Below are 12579 nucleotides of genomic sequence, written 5' to 3'. Positions count from 1 at the left end.
CAATGACCAGGGCTGGGCCAGGCCAAAACCAGGAGCCAGTAGCTTCATCTGGGTCTCCCACATGGATGGCAGGGACCCAATCACTTGGGCCATCTTCTGCTGCTTTTCTCAGGCCATTGGCAAGGAGCTGGATGGGGAGCAGAGTCTAGGACTAGAACCAGCACCCATATGGGATGCCAGCATTGCAAGTGCTGTTTCACCTGCTAAGCTCGACTCCTGCCACAATATTTATGTTTATAATGAACTGATTTTGTTGAAACTCATATATATGGCACATTCTTCAAATAAAATCTGTTATAAAATAATATATCAACTCAATGACTTCAAAGGCAAATATATGGCACAATAAGATCTTCACAATTTTTTTAAGAAATAAATCAGATATCTGAGTAATTTTGTTAGGTATAAATGTTATGTTGTTAATGTTTTGTCATGGGGGAAATGAGTTTATTAAAATCTAGAGAAAGCCTGGTTCTAAAAACCATTGTTCCTGTGTAGAAAAATTCCCTCTTTCAACTTAAATACTTCATTCATTTAGCATATAAAAGTCACAGATGAGGCTTAAAATAAAGGAAATTCTATGCAATATTCCAAGTAGATATGAATTTAGATATAAGCTTCATGCTAATTTAATACCAGTTATACTTTTTCCTGTACTCACTATACTTCTCAACTTTGAGCTCTCCCCATTGTCTCTGTTGATCCAAAGACTTCAACCATTTCCTGCCTGAACTATTGTCAAAGATTACTGACACCATGAACAGGAGTGTCAAATTGTTAAGTCAGCAACAGGAGTCACTGTGTACTTACATCCCATATGGGATTTGTCCTTAATGTGTTGTCTAATGGCAGTGATGCTATAACTAGTACTGAAACAGTATTTTTACACTTTGTGTTTCTGTGTGGGTACAAACTGATGAGATCTTTACTAATTATATATTGAATCGATCTTCTGTATATAAAGATAATTGGAAATGAAAAAAAAACAAACAAACCTGGTGTTAAATTGGAAATGGCATAGCAAGTTATTTAATTTTTTAAAAAAATAGTATGTAGGATCTCTGTCTTCAATGTGCTGTACACTCTTATTTAATGCTATAACTAGTACTCCAACAGTATTTTTTTCACTTTGTGTTGCTATATGGGGGCAAACTCTTGAAATCTTTACCTAATATATACTAAACTGATCTTCTGTATATAAAAAGAATTGAAAATGAATCTTGAAGTGAATGGAAGGAGAGAGGGAGCGGGAAAGGGGAGGGTTGCAGGTGGGAGGGAAGTTATGGGAGGGGGGAAGCCATTGTAACCCATAAGCTGTACTTTGGAAATTTATATTCATTAAATAAAAGTTTAGGCAGGTGCCGTGGCTTAACAGGCTAATCCTCTGCCTTGCGGCACCAGCACACCAGGTTCTAGTCCCAGTTGGAGCGCCGGATTCTGTCCCAGTTGCCCCTCTTCCAAGCCAGCTCTCTGCTATATCCCGGGAGTGCAGGTGGAGGATGGCCCAAGTCCCTGGGCCCTGCACCCGCATGGGAGACCAGGAGAAGCACCTGGCTCCTGGCTTCGGATCAACGAGATGCGCTGGCCGCAGTGGCCATTGGAGGGTGAACCAACGGCAAAAAGGAAGACCTTTCTCTCTGTCTCTCTCTCTCTCACTATCCACTCTGCCTGTCAAAAATAAATAAATAAATAAAAGTTTAATAAATGGGAAAAAAAAAAAAGATGTTTAACTCACGTGGCTGGCACTGTGGCGCAGCGGGTTAAAGCCGTGGCCTGAAACGCCGGCATCCCATATGGGCGGCAGTTCTAGTCCCGGCTGCTCCTCTTCCAATCCAGCTCTCTGTTATGTCTGGGAAAGCAGTAGAAGATGGCCCAAATCCTTGGGATCAGGGAGAACCTCCTGGCTCCTGGCTTTAGATCAGCACGTCTCTGGCCATTGCAGCCATCTGGGGAGTGAATCAGCAGATGGAAGAACGTTCTCTCTGTAACTGTTTCAAATCAGCAGATGGAAGAACTTTCTCTCCATAACTCTTTCAAATAAATAAAACAAATCTTTAAAAAAATGTTTAATTCTTGAACTAGTACTAGGGTCCAGCATTCAATATTCATAGTCATCAGAGTAATGTTCTAAAAACAAACATTGAAACTTTTACTCTCATAACTAAAATATTCCAGTGCATTTCCTTTTAAATAGAAAACATTTTTTCCATGGTTTCCAAGGCAAGCCTGATCTTGTTTCTGTCAGCTTCTCCAATTTCATCTCTGGCAATTTCTCTCACCTCATTCTCTTTTTTTCAGCCACATTGAACTTTCTTTCCATCAAAGGAAATTTCCAGGCTAATTATAATCTCAGAATCTTTACTCATATTATTAACATTGTCTGCAATGGTCTTTTTCCTGATTTTTTTGTACGGCTGACTCCTTTATTTATTTTTCAGGTCAAATGCACGATCTTCTTATCCAGATACACCCTGCTAAGACTCCATTGTTGCACTAGGTTATAATTAGAGGTACAAGGGTGGTTGCAGACCTAAACTAAAAGATGTCATCAGTTTTGAATATTTTTTTCTGAGATAATAGGAATTATTCTACATATAACTACATTCAAATCTTAATAAATAAAAACCATGATATAAAAAGCCCAGAATATGAAACATAATATTAGGTTAGATTAGACATGTGCTTATCTATCTAATGCATAATTTTTCGTGGTCTCTCATAATGTTTCCAGAATGTTTTAATTATTAAATTTTCGATTAGACATGTAGGTATGTAACTATAAACTGAATTAGAATAACTGCTGCACTACCTACTTTAACAAGCATGGAAGGAACAAGAGTTCAAAGCATAATGAAGAATACTGCAATATCCAACCTATAATTCTATATTATTCTAATACCCAACCAATAATATAGTTTAGTTCTAAAAACAGTTCTAAAAGTCACATACATTAGCTTAGGAGAAACAAAATAAAATGAAATAAAGTAACTAAAAAGATTTCCTCTGCCATATGTTATTATTAACTGGCCTTTTTAATTTTTTGCAGTTTCCATTTCACAAGAAAACAGATGTTTCTGAACAGGTGTAAGTGGGAGGATTTGGAAACCTTGAACCATTGAAAGCTTTTATGTCTATTTTTTTAACAAAAGATAGAGAAAGATAGTATCCATTTATTTAAAAAAAAAAGTATTTCTTGGCAACTGCTTGTACATTCTATAGCTATTTTCATTTTTCTTCCCTTAAGCTAGTTGACAAAATAAATAAATAATAATGAAAAGCAATTTACTTTTATTTGCTTCTTCAAAATTGAAGTACCCCAGAGGGAAAGTACCCTGTCATCCAGTGGTCTGTGTAATAACATCGCAGCTCCAACCCCTCTGTTATTTCATCCCCAGCCCCTCTTCTAAGAGGTCCTCCTAATTTGGGGGGGGGGGTTAAATTCTTTTCGTGTGTGAGTGTATGTAATTTTTCTATATGATTTCTATAACTAGATATTTTTCTCACCAAAGTCTCTCATAAATAATATTTCCAAAAATGTTTTGAATTTCAAACTTAATGAGGGTAGGTATAATAGAATAACCTCTGGACCCAAGATCAGTTTTCAAACTATTCCTTAAAATTTCATGACTTTTAAAAATCTTTTTATTTTGTTTATCTTTGCTGAGAATCTGTATGCTCAACTCTATAGTCTTTTGTTGTAAATATTTATTTAGTTGAAATGCTGATTTACAGAGAGGAACACACACACACAGAAAGAGAGGGGTGGGGGAGAGAATCTTCCAAATGGCCACAACAAATGGCCACAACAGCTGTGGATGGACCAAGCTGAGGCCAGGATCCTGCAACTCCAACTGGATCTCCCACACGGTTGGCAGGGTACCAAGTACATGAGCCATCTTCAGCTGCCTCCCCAGGCGCATTAGCAGGGAGCCAGATTGGAAGTACAGGTTCCAGGACTTGCATCTGTGCCCATAAGAGATGTCAGCATCACAGGTTACAGCTTAACTTGTTGTACAACACCACCACCCAACTTGACAGTCTTATTCTCAGAATTATTAAAAAGGATAAACTTAACACATTACACTTCTTAGGATAATTGCCTATATTAAATAAGCATTACAAAATTATTTTTATTTTTTCCCTAAGGCAACCATTAATAGCCTCTCATCACTAAGAGAATAAATTCCATGTCTACCACTGACATTGAAATCTCTCTACAAGTCGGAACCAATGTATTCCACTTAGTGAATTTACCCACCCATGCCCTCTATACACACATACATATTTAGTCCTTTAAGAAGCTGGACATACTCTCTGCACATGCTTTGAGCCCTCATTCTTTATGTCATTTCTTGTATAGTTTTCCCTATCTGGAATGCCTATCTCCATCCATCTACAGGGGTATTACTCATTTACCTTCCAAGAACCTCTTCCAGAAACCTTTCCAGATCTCTCGAGGCATCGTAAAGCAATATACTGTTACCAGTATAACAGTCAATGTTCTATATCCTCAAACATTGCAAAATTAACTACTCAATGGCCATGTATGTTGTGTCAGATGAAGTTATCTCCTTGTTCATTATCATCAGATAGTAATTTTTTGACAGTCAAGGAAATTGTCTTCTGTAACAAACTGCACTCTAGTGAAGGAAGTAAAGTGAGATGTTTTTATCTAGTATTTACTGAATTTGGTTAAGATGCAGTTCTTGTGAAGCAGTGTTTGCATGTGTGCTGTGAGCATGTGTGTCTGTGTGTGCGTGTATGTCTGTGCTTGCTTGCATAGGAGGATATGAAGTTGGTGTTAGCATGCAGAAAGAAACTGGGAGAAAATCATTAACAACAACCTTTTTGAATTTATGAGAAAAGGCATCTATCCATCAATTCAATGTGCAAATTACTGAGTGTGTAATCCATACCAGTCTCTGTTATAAGACATCAGAGATACAACTGAAAGACAAAGTCACTGCCAACATGGCAGTTCCATTCTAGAGAGGGAGATATTAAACCAGAAGCTCAACAAATAAATGCAAATAATGATATCAGGATTTGATAAATGCAACAAAGTAAAATGGAGAAACAGGATACAAAGTGATAGGGCTTGCTGTTTTAGACTAGATGGTCAGAAAAGGCCCACTGAGGAGGTGGCATTTGTTGAACAGAGACATGAAAGAAATGAAGTACTGAGCCTTCGAAGTATCTTAGAAAAGATATTGTAGGCAGCAGAAGCACAACTGCAAAGATTTTAGAAAAAAAGGAGTTAATCCTGTGAACTAGATTAACCTGTCCATTTCACAGATGAAATCTCTAGTAAAGATAGCTATTTAATTAGTTCTGTAGTACAGTACGACTTACTAGTTCTCTCAAGCTTTTTTCATCGTTTTTAAAATTAGGCTTAACTAGAGGAGAGTTAAGGACTTTGTATCTCCAGAGAGCTGTACTTCTGTGGTGGGTGCCTAATGACTGGGCAAGGTGGTGGGGGAGAGGGAGGAGCTAATGATTGACAGCTCCATCTGAATTGGAGTTTGAGAGCTAGGAGCTGAGTTAAGGTCTACCATCTCCTGACCAACCCATCCTGGTGACTGACAGGTGGGAGCCATACTACAGTCTGACAGCTGCAGCCGTTGAGATCAGCAGGGCCTTGAGAGACCCTAATTCACAACTCCGGACTACAGATGATGGCTCATCAGTGTTCGCAGAGGTCCTTAACAGTTCCAGATGATGGTAGCTGGCCTACCTTGGGACAGTTGCACCTAGCTGCTCTAACAGTTTGGTCCTACTTGTATGTCGGGTCTCCTTCTAAGCACCATCTAGGTTCCTTTCTCTGCCTGTCCGTAAGCAATGCAGACACAGCTCCCACACATACCAGGAAGCACCCCCGTTGTAGGTTTCTGAGTAGCAGAAACAGCAAATGCCACAATGTGACAAGCGCCAGCTGGAAGTGCCCAACAAGGCCGCGGAATTTGCTCCTCCTATGACCTATATAGGTCGTTATAGTATCATTATAATATGCCATGGGGAAAATGCTCTCCAACCTCGCCTATAACTATGACCCCTTTTGAACATTCCATCAGTCTCCATCCTGGACAACACCCACAATACCTGTAAAGGATAGGCTTCACCTTGTTAAGAGGGGCTTTTTCTTAATCAAGGATTATTTTCTTACGGTCTTTTTCTTTAGTTGAGACTTTTTCTTTTGTGGATAGATTTTCACTGTTGGAAGTTTTTCCTTGGAGAGTAGTTTTTCCTTTGGGGCCTTTTGCATTGTTGGCTGTTTTGTTAATGCCAGACTTGGTTTTTAAGCTTGTATTTTGTTTTGCTTCAAATAAATCCTGCTGTCCTATATATCTCTATGCTGCCACCTTTGCATTCTTTCACCTGTGGAGTGAAAAACCTGCAAAAATTTGAGCTGGAAATCCCTGTCCTACAAGATTTTTATGACTTAATTGCTTCTCTGCCCTCTTGGCAACACTAGCTTCATTTGTATGAGTTTAATATATCTTCTCTTATGAATTTATATATATATATATATATGGTTAGAACAATATATTGCAAAAACATTTGTTATTAATAGCAGTGTTTTCTCTCTGTTGATTTCTGAAGCCATCACTACCTGACTGTCTCACTATGCGGTTTTGAGGCAGCCCTATAAAGCTCTCCAAACAGTGATCTCAGATGCCTAAGAGTTACAGTCTCACTTCATTAATTCCAGCACATGTGGAAAGAAAATTTTCCGGGGAAAATTAACAGGGATTTATAAGGCAGATTCAGGATTTTTTTTTTATTTGCAATCATAGTACATAATTGACAGCCAGTCCAGGGTACAAGCTGTGGTTTTGGAGACTTAGAGGTAACTGAGGCACGTGGCCAACCTAGAGCAATTAGCCTTTTTCACTGAGGCAATTGGCTGAAAGGTCAGCTTGGGAAGACAGGGGTCCTGCTGGGATATGGCACAAGGAACAGATTTATCTTGAAATATGATCCTTAATCCAACTTTCACATCAGGAATTCCATACCCACAGCTACCAATGAATGTTTGTGAAAGCTCTGTGGAATAGATGTTGACACTGCCTAAACTGGCCTTCAGTTTGGTCCTGGATGAAAATCAAATCAACTGGATAATTACTTGAATACAAATACATTGTCCAGTGTGAGAATATTTATTATTTTTAAACAATGTTGCCTTCATAATCTTATAGACATATTGCTTGCCTAAAATTCTGAGAACTATCCAAATAAAATGCTTGACAAAGGGGTTACTATTTGCATGCCTCTCCCCTTCTCTCTCATCCTTCCTTTTTTGTCTATTGTGTGACAAGCACTATGGGAGATGCTATAGAATAAAAAGATGTTAACATATAGCCTATAACCTTTTTGATAGTCAATTTGCAACTTCATAGAAAAGACATATACACATGTTAAATGTAAAATATTATAACAGGAGAAATATCAACATTTAAAATTATTTATTTAGTTATTTAAGAGACAGAGATAGACAGAAAGAGAGAGATCCCTTCCACTGGATCACTCCCCAGATGCTCATAATGTCTTTAGCCACAGAATAAGCCAGAAATTAGGAATGGAATCCATTTCTCCCACATTGTTAGCAGGAACTCAATTCCTTAAGTAATCAGCACTACCTCACATGATGTGTAATGGCAAGAAGCTGGAGTCAAGAGACAGAGCTGGGACTTAAACCCAGGCATTTGGACGTTGGACAGACATCTCACCCACTAAGCTAAATAGCTACTTCCAACGGTGTGTTTTGAACACACATAGATTTTTAAGTCTCAAGACAGGACACAGTCTTGGCTACTGCTGTTAATTTTGTTGAATAGCAAGCTGATGATGCATAGTAGATGCTTCATAGTAGAACAATGGGATATGTCATACAGTTTTGTAGACAAGAAATACATGATAGCTTAACAAAAGAGGTCATATTTTAACTGGGATAAAAGTCATTTTTTTTTCTTCAAAAACTTGTGGAAAAGTCCCCTGAAGACTATTGAATTAAAAAATTATTTATATAAAGAGAACAGACATCCATGTAGTTCAGTTTTATAATTTTAAGCATATAATGATACTTCTCTCCCTCTCGCCCTCTCTCCACCACTCCTTCTTTCTTTCCTTTAATTTTTGAGATAACATACTTTCAGATTACTTTAAAGTCACAAGCTTAATCCTCCACTAAATATAGGATTCAAGAAGAGGGCTGGTGCTGTGGCGTAGTGGGTTGAGCTGCCACTTGCAATACTGGCATCCCATATATGTGCCCCTTTGAGTCCTGACTGCTCCACTTCCAATCCAGCTCCCCGAACCTGGGAAAGCAGTAGAAAATAGCCCAAGTGTTTGGGCCCCTGCACCTACATGGGAGACCCATAAGAATCTCCAGGCTCACAGATTTGGCCTGGCACAATCCAGGCCGCTGTGGCCATTTGCAGAGTGAACCAGTGGATGGAGTTCCCTCTCTCTCTCTCTCTCTCTCTCTCTGCTTTTCAAATAAATAAATTGTTAAAAAAAAAAGTCTTTTTTATTCTATCATCATCAGAAAAGATACATGATATGATTTTGAGTTTTTTTTTTAATTTGAAGACAGTTATTTTGTGTGCTAGTAAATGGTTTATCCTGAAGAAAGATCTATGAACTGATTAAAAGAACATATATTTTGCAGCTGATGGATACTATGTTTTTTAAGTGCCTTTTAGGTCCATTTGCTTCATAATAGAGTTTCACTCATGATGTTTCTTTGTTAATTTTTTTTTTGTCTGGATGATTTTTCACCGACCAAAGTAGGGTGTTCAAGTCTTTAGTTATTATTGCATCAGAGTCTATCTCTCTCTCTAGATCTAATCTTTTTTTTTTTTTTTTAGTTTAAATTAAATTGGGTTCTCCAGGAATAGGAGCATATGTATTTACAATTTCTACAACTTCTTGCTGAATTTATCCCCTTTTTTTCTTGGCTGCTATGCAGTAGGCATCTTTGTCTCTTACAGTTTTTCGCTTATGTTTGTTTCTTTGGTGTAAGTGTAGCTACTCCATCTTGCTTTGGTTTCTGTTTATATGGAATATTGTTTTCTATTCTTTCACTTTCAATCTCTGTGTGTGTCATTACTGCTGAAGAAAATGTCCTGTAGGTACCATATTATTTTTAATATATTCAGCCAGTCTGAATCTTCAAAAGTTTCATTATTTAAAAAAGTTTAAAAGATATATTGTGCATATTTATGGGGGACTGGTGATGTAACACTGTATGTATACATTGTGTAATGTCCAGTCACAATGAATGTATTTGTCTGAGTATTAAACATTTCTTCATAATTAGAACACACCAAAACACGTTTCCAGTTGTGTTTTTAATAGAGAAATCTGCAATACTGTGCAATAGAGTCCAAATTTTCCCACTCATTCTATGTCTAACCTAGTACTAATCAATTGACTTTTCCCAATCCCTCCCCCAAGTCTGTGATAACAATAATTATATTTTGTAGCTTCTATGAGATCAACTATGTTTTATGAATGTGATCATGTGATATTTGTATTTCTGTGTTGGATTTATTTCACTTAATACAATAACCTCAGTCACATCCATGTTGTTGAAAATGACATTTCATTTCTTGTATGGCTAATATTTTATTGTGTATAAGTACCATGTTTTCTTTATCAGTTTTTCAGTTGATAAGCATTATGTTGTTTCCATTTCCTGGCTATTGTGAATAGTTCTATAATAAACATGGGAATGCAATTGGCTCTTCAAAAGATGGATTTCATTTCCTTTGGATATATACCCAAGAGTGGGACTGCTGGATCATATGGTAGTTCTATTTGAAGTTTTTTGAGGAACAGCCATACTTTTTTACACAATGACTGCCCTAATTTATATTTCCACCAACAGTGTGCAATGCTTCCCTTTTCTCTACATCCTCACTGACACTTGTTATCTCCTATTTAATAATAACCGATCTTATTAGAGGGAGGTGAGATCTCATTGGGGTTCTAATTTGCATTTCCCTGATTATTGGTGATCCTGAGTAATATTTTCATGTACCTGTTGGTCATTTGTGTGTCTTCCTTTGAGAAAAGTCTGTTTAGGTCTATTGCCTATTTGTTTTATTTGTTTGTTTTTAAAGATTTATTTATTTTATTTAAAAGTCAGAGTTACACAGAGAGAGGAGAGGCGGGGGGTGGGGGTGGGGGCTACCATCTGCTGGTCTGGTTCACTCCCCAATTGTCTGCAATGGCCAGAGCTGAGCCAATCTGAAGCCAGGAGCCAGGAGCTTCTTTCAGGTCTTCCACGTGGATGCAGGAGCCCACAGACCTGGGCCGTCTTCCACTGCTTTCCCAGGCCATAGCATAGAGCTGGATTGGAAGTAGAGCAGCCCAGACTTGAACTGACGCCCATATGGGATGCCGGCGCTTCATGCCAGGGCGTTAACCCACTGTGCCACAGCCCCAGCCCCTGTTTATTTGTTTTTTGCTATTTAGTTGTTTGACTTTTTATATTCTGGATATTAATCCCTTAATTGACGTATAGCTTGAAAATATTTTCTCCTATCTTATATGTTGTCTCTTTGCTCTGTTGATCATTTCTTTTGTTGTGCAAAAGCTCTTTAGTTTGATGAAATCCAATTTGTATATTTATTTTTGCTTTTTTTTCCTCCTGTGCTTTGGGGATCTGATAAAGAAAATCCTTACACATTCCTAGGTTCTGAAGTGTTTTTCTTATTTTTTCTTCTAATAGTCTCAAAGGTTCTGGTGTTGTATTTAGGTCTTTAAAAATTTTGAACTGATTTTTTTTAAAGACTTGTCTACTTATGTGAAAGAACTATACACAGTGAGAGGCAGAAAGAGAACCTTTGTGAATGATCAGTTGGCTGTGGATGTGAGATTTTATTTTAGGGTCTCTATAATATTCTATTGGTCTATGGATTTGTTTTTATGCCAACACACAGGAGTTTAAAAAATTCCTATATGTCATATAAATTTTTTGCTGAACTGAAATGACTATCTATTAAAAGCCATAAGTAACTATAGAAAGTATTAAATATAAAATAAATGCTAAATACAAATGAACTGTACCCATTATCCAAAGACAGACACTGTTCACACTAAATTAAAAATTCTTAAAACTCATTCTTCTAAACCACACACAATCTTGCAAGAAACTTAGGAATTGTTAGGGGCCAAAGAATAATTGAAAGTAGGAAGTCAGAACTGTATGAGGACTGAAGCAGCTGGAGTGTGTGTGTGTGTGGGGGGGGTGTGTGTTTTAATCTGAGGGCATTTAGCAAACCAGAGAGTTGACCTTTGATTTTTATGATCTCAAAAAATACAGAAGACAAGGTTCAAATTTTACAACTTGTAGAGGTGGAGAGTTTGATAGGAACTCACGAGGGAAATTTCTGTCATGAATGTGATATTGGATGGAAAGAGAAAACACCTTCCTTAACAACTTATCAAAATAAAACAAAATTTATTAAATGGGCTTGAAAATCCAAGAAAGAAATACAAAATGATGAAAATAACTTCATGTATTTGAAGAAGAACCAAATAAGATTTCTGAAAGTGAAAAATAAAATTATTGAAACAACTCAATTACAAAATTATCAGTAGTTTAAACACAGCTGAAGAGAGAATTAATGTACTGGAAAATATACTAAAATCTTATCAGATTGTAGCACAGGAAAATAAAAAAATAGAAAGCATGAAGCATTAGAAAATTTAAAAAAAAATGAGAAAATCTTGACTAATCAAATCACCTCAGCAACAGTAACAAAAATGAAGAGATCCATAGTTGAACAAGCAGTAACTGAAATTTTTGCTATAAATTTTTGTAAAACATCAGCTATCAGATTTAGAAAGCTAAATTAATTCAGTATCATGCAGAGTAAGCATTTCCCATGTGCTCAATTTGTAATAAATCTATGTAATTCAGTTACTGAAAGCATTCTGAAGTGAAAGAAAGATTGCTAATAACAAATAATCACTATGTTGACAGCAGGCTTCCCAACAGTAACAATGGAAGTCTAGAAAAAGAACAGTATTTTCAAAATGCTTAGAAAAAAAAAAACAATCAACATAATTTCTTTAAAAATATTCAGATCAATAGAAACTCTACTTTTTACCAAAAACCCTTATCACACCCCAAATTACTGTGCTGATTTGCAGTGATTCTAGATTGAAGGCTTGAGGTAGAAAAAGGCATAGTAAGAAAATAAAGTAATAAATCTGTGAATATATCTAAATAGATATTGATCAGAAAGCAATACTAAAAAGACTATTGGAATAATTACAGTTTTATAAATGGGAAATAATTTAGGAGGAGGTAATCTGAGTGTCTGTGTTAGTCTGAGAAAGGGAAGAGGTAGATAATAAAAGGAAGTCTACCTGTGAAATCAAGCCCTGCAGCTTCTCATGTGACCTAAAATAGTTCACCTCATGCTCTGTGATTCAGTGTCCTCATTTGTAAAGTGGGGAAATAGTAATACTCATCTCATAGAGGGCCACCTTGGAGCTTTATGTATTCTCTATCATTATTTCCATTAAGGTTAAAGTGCCTAGAATAACAATTAAAGAATGAAAAAT

The sequence above is a fragment of the Lepus europaeus genome, chromosome 2, assembly GCF_033115175.1.
Source record: "Lepus europaeus isolate LE1 chromosome 2, mLepTim1.pri, whole genome shotgun sequence".
NCBI lineage: Eukaryota > Metazoa > Chordata > Mammalia > Lagomorpha > Leporidae > Lepus > Lepus europaeus.
This window is presented reverse-complemented; position numbering follows the sequence as displayed.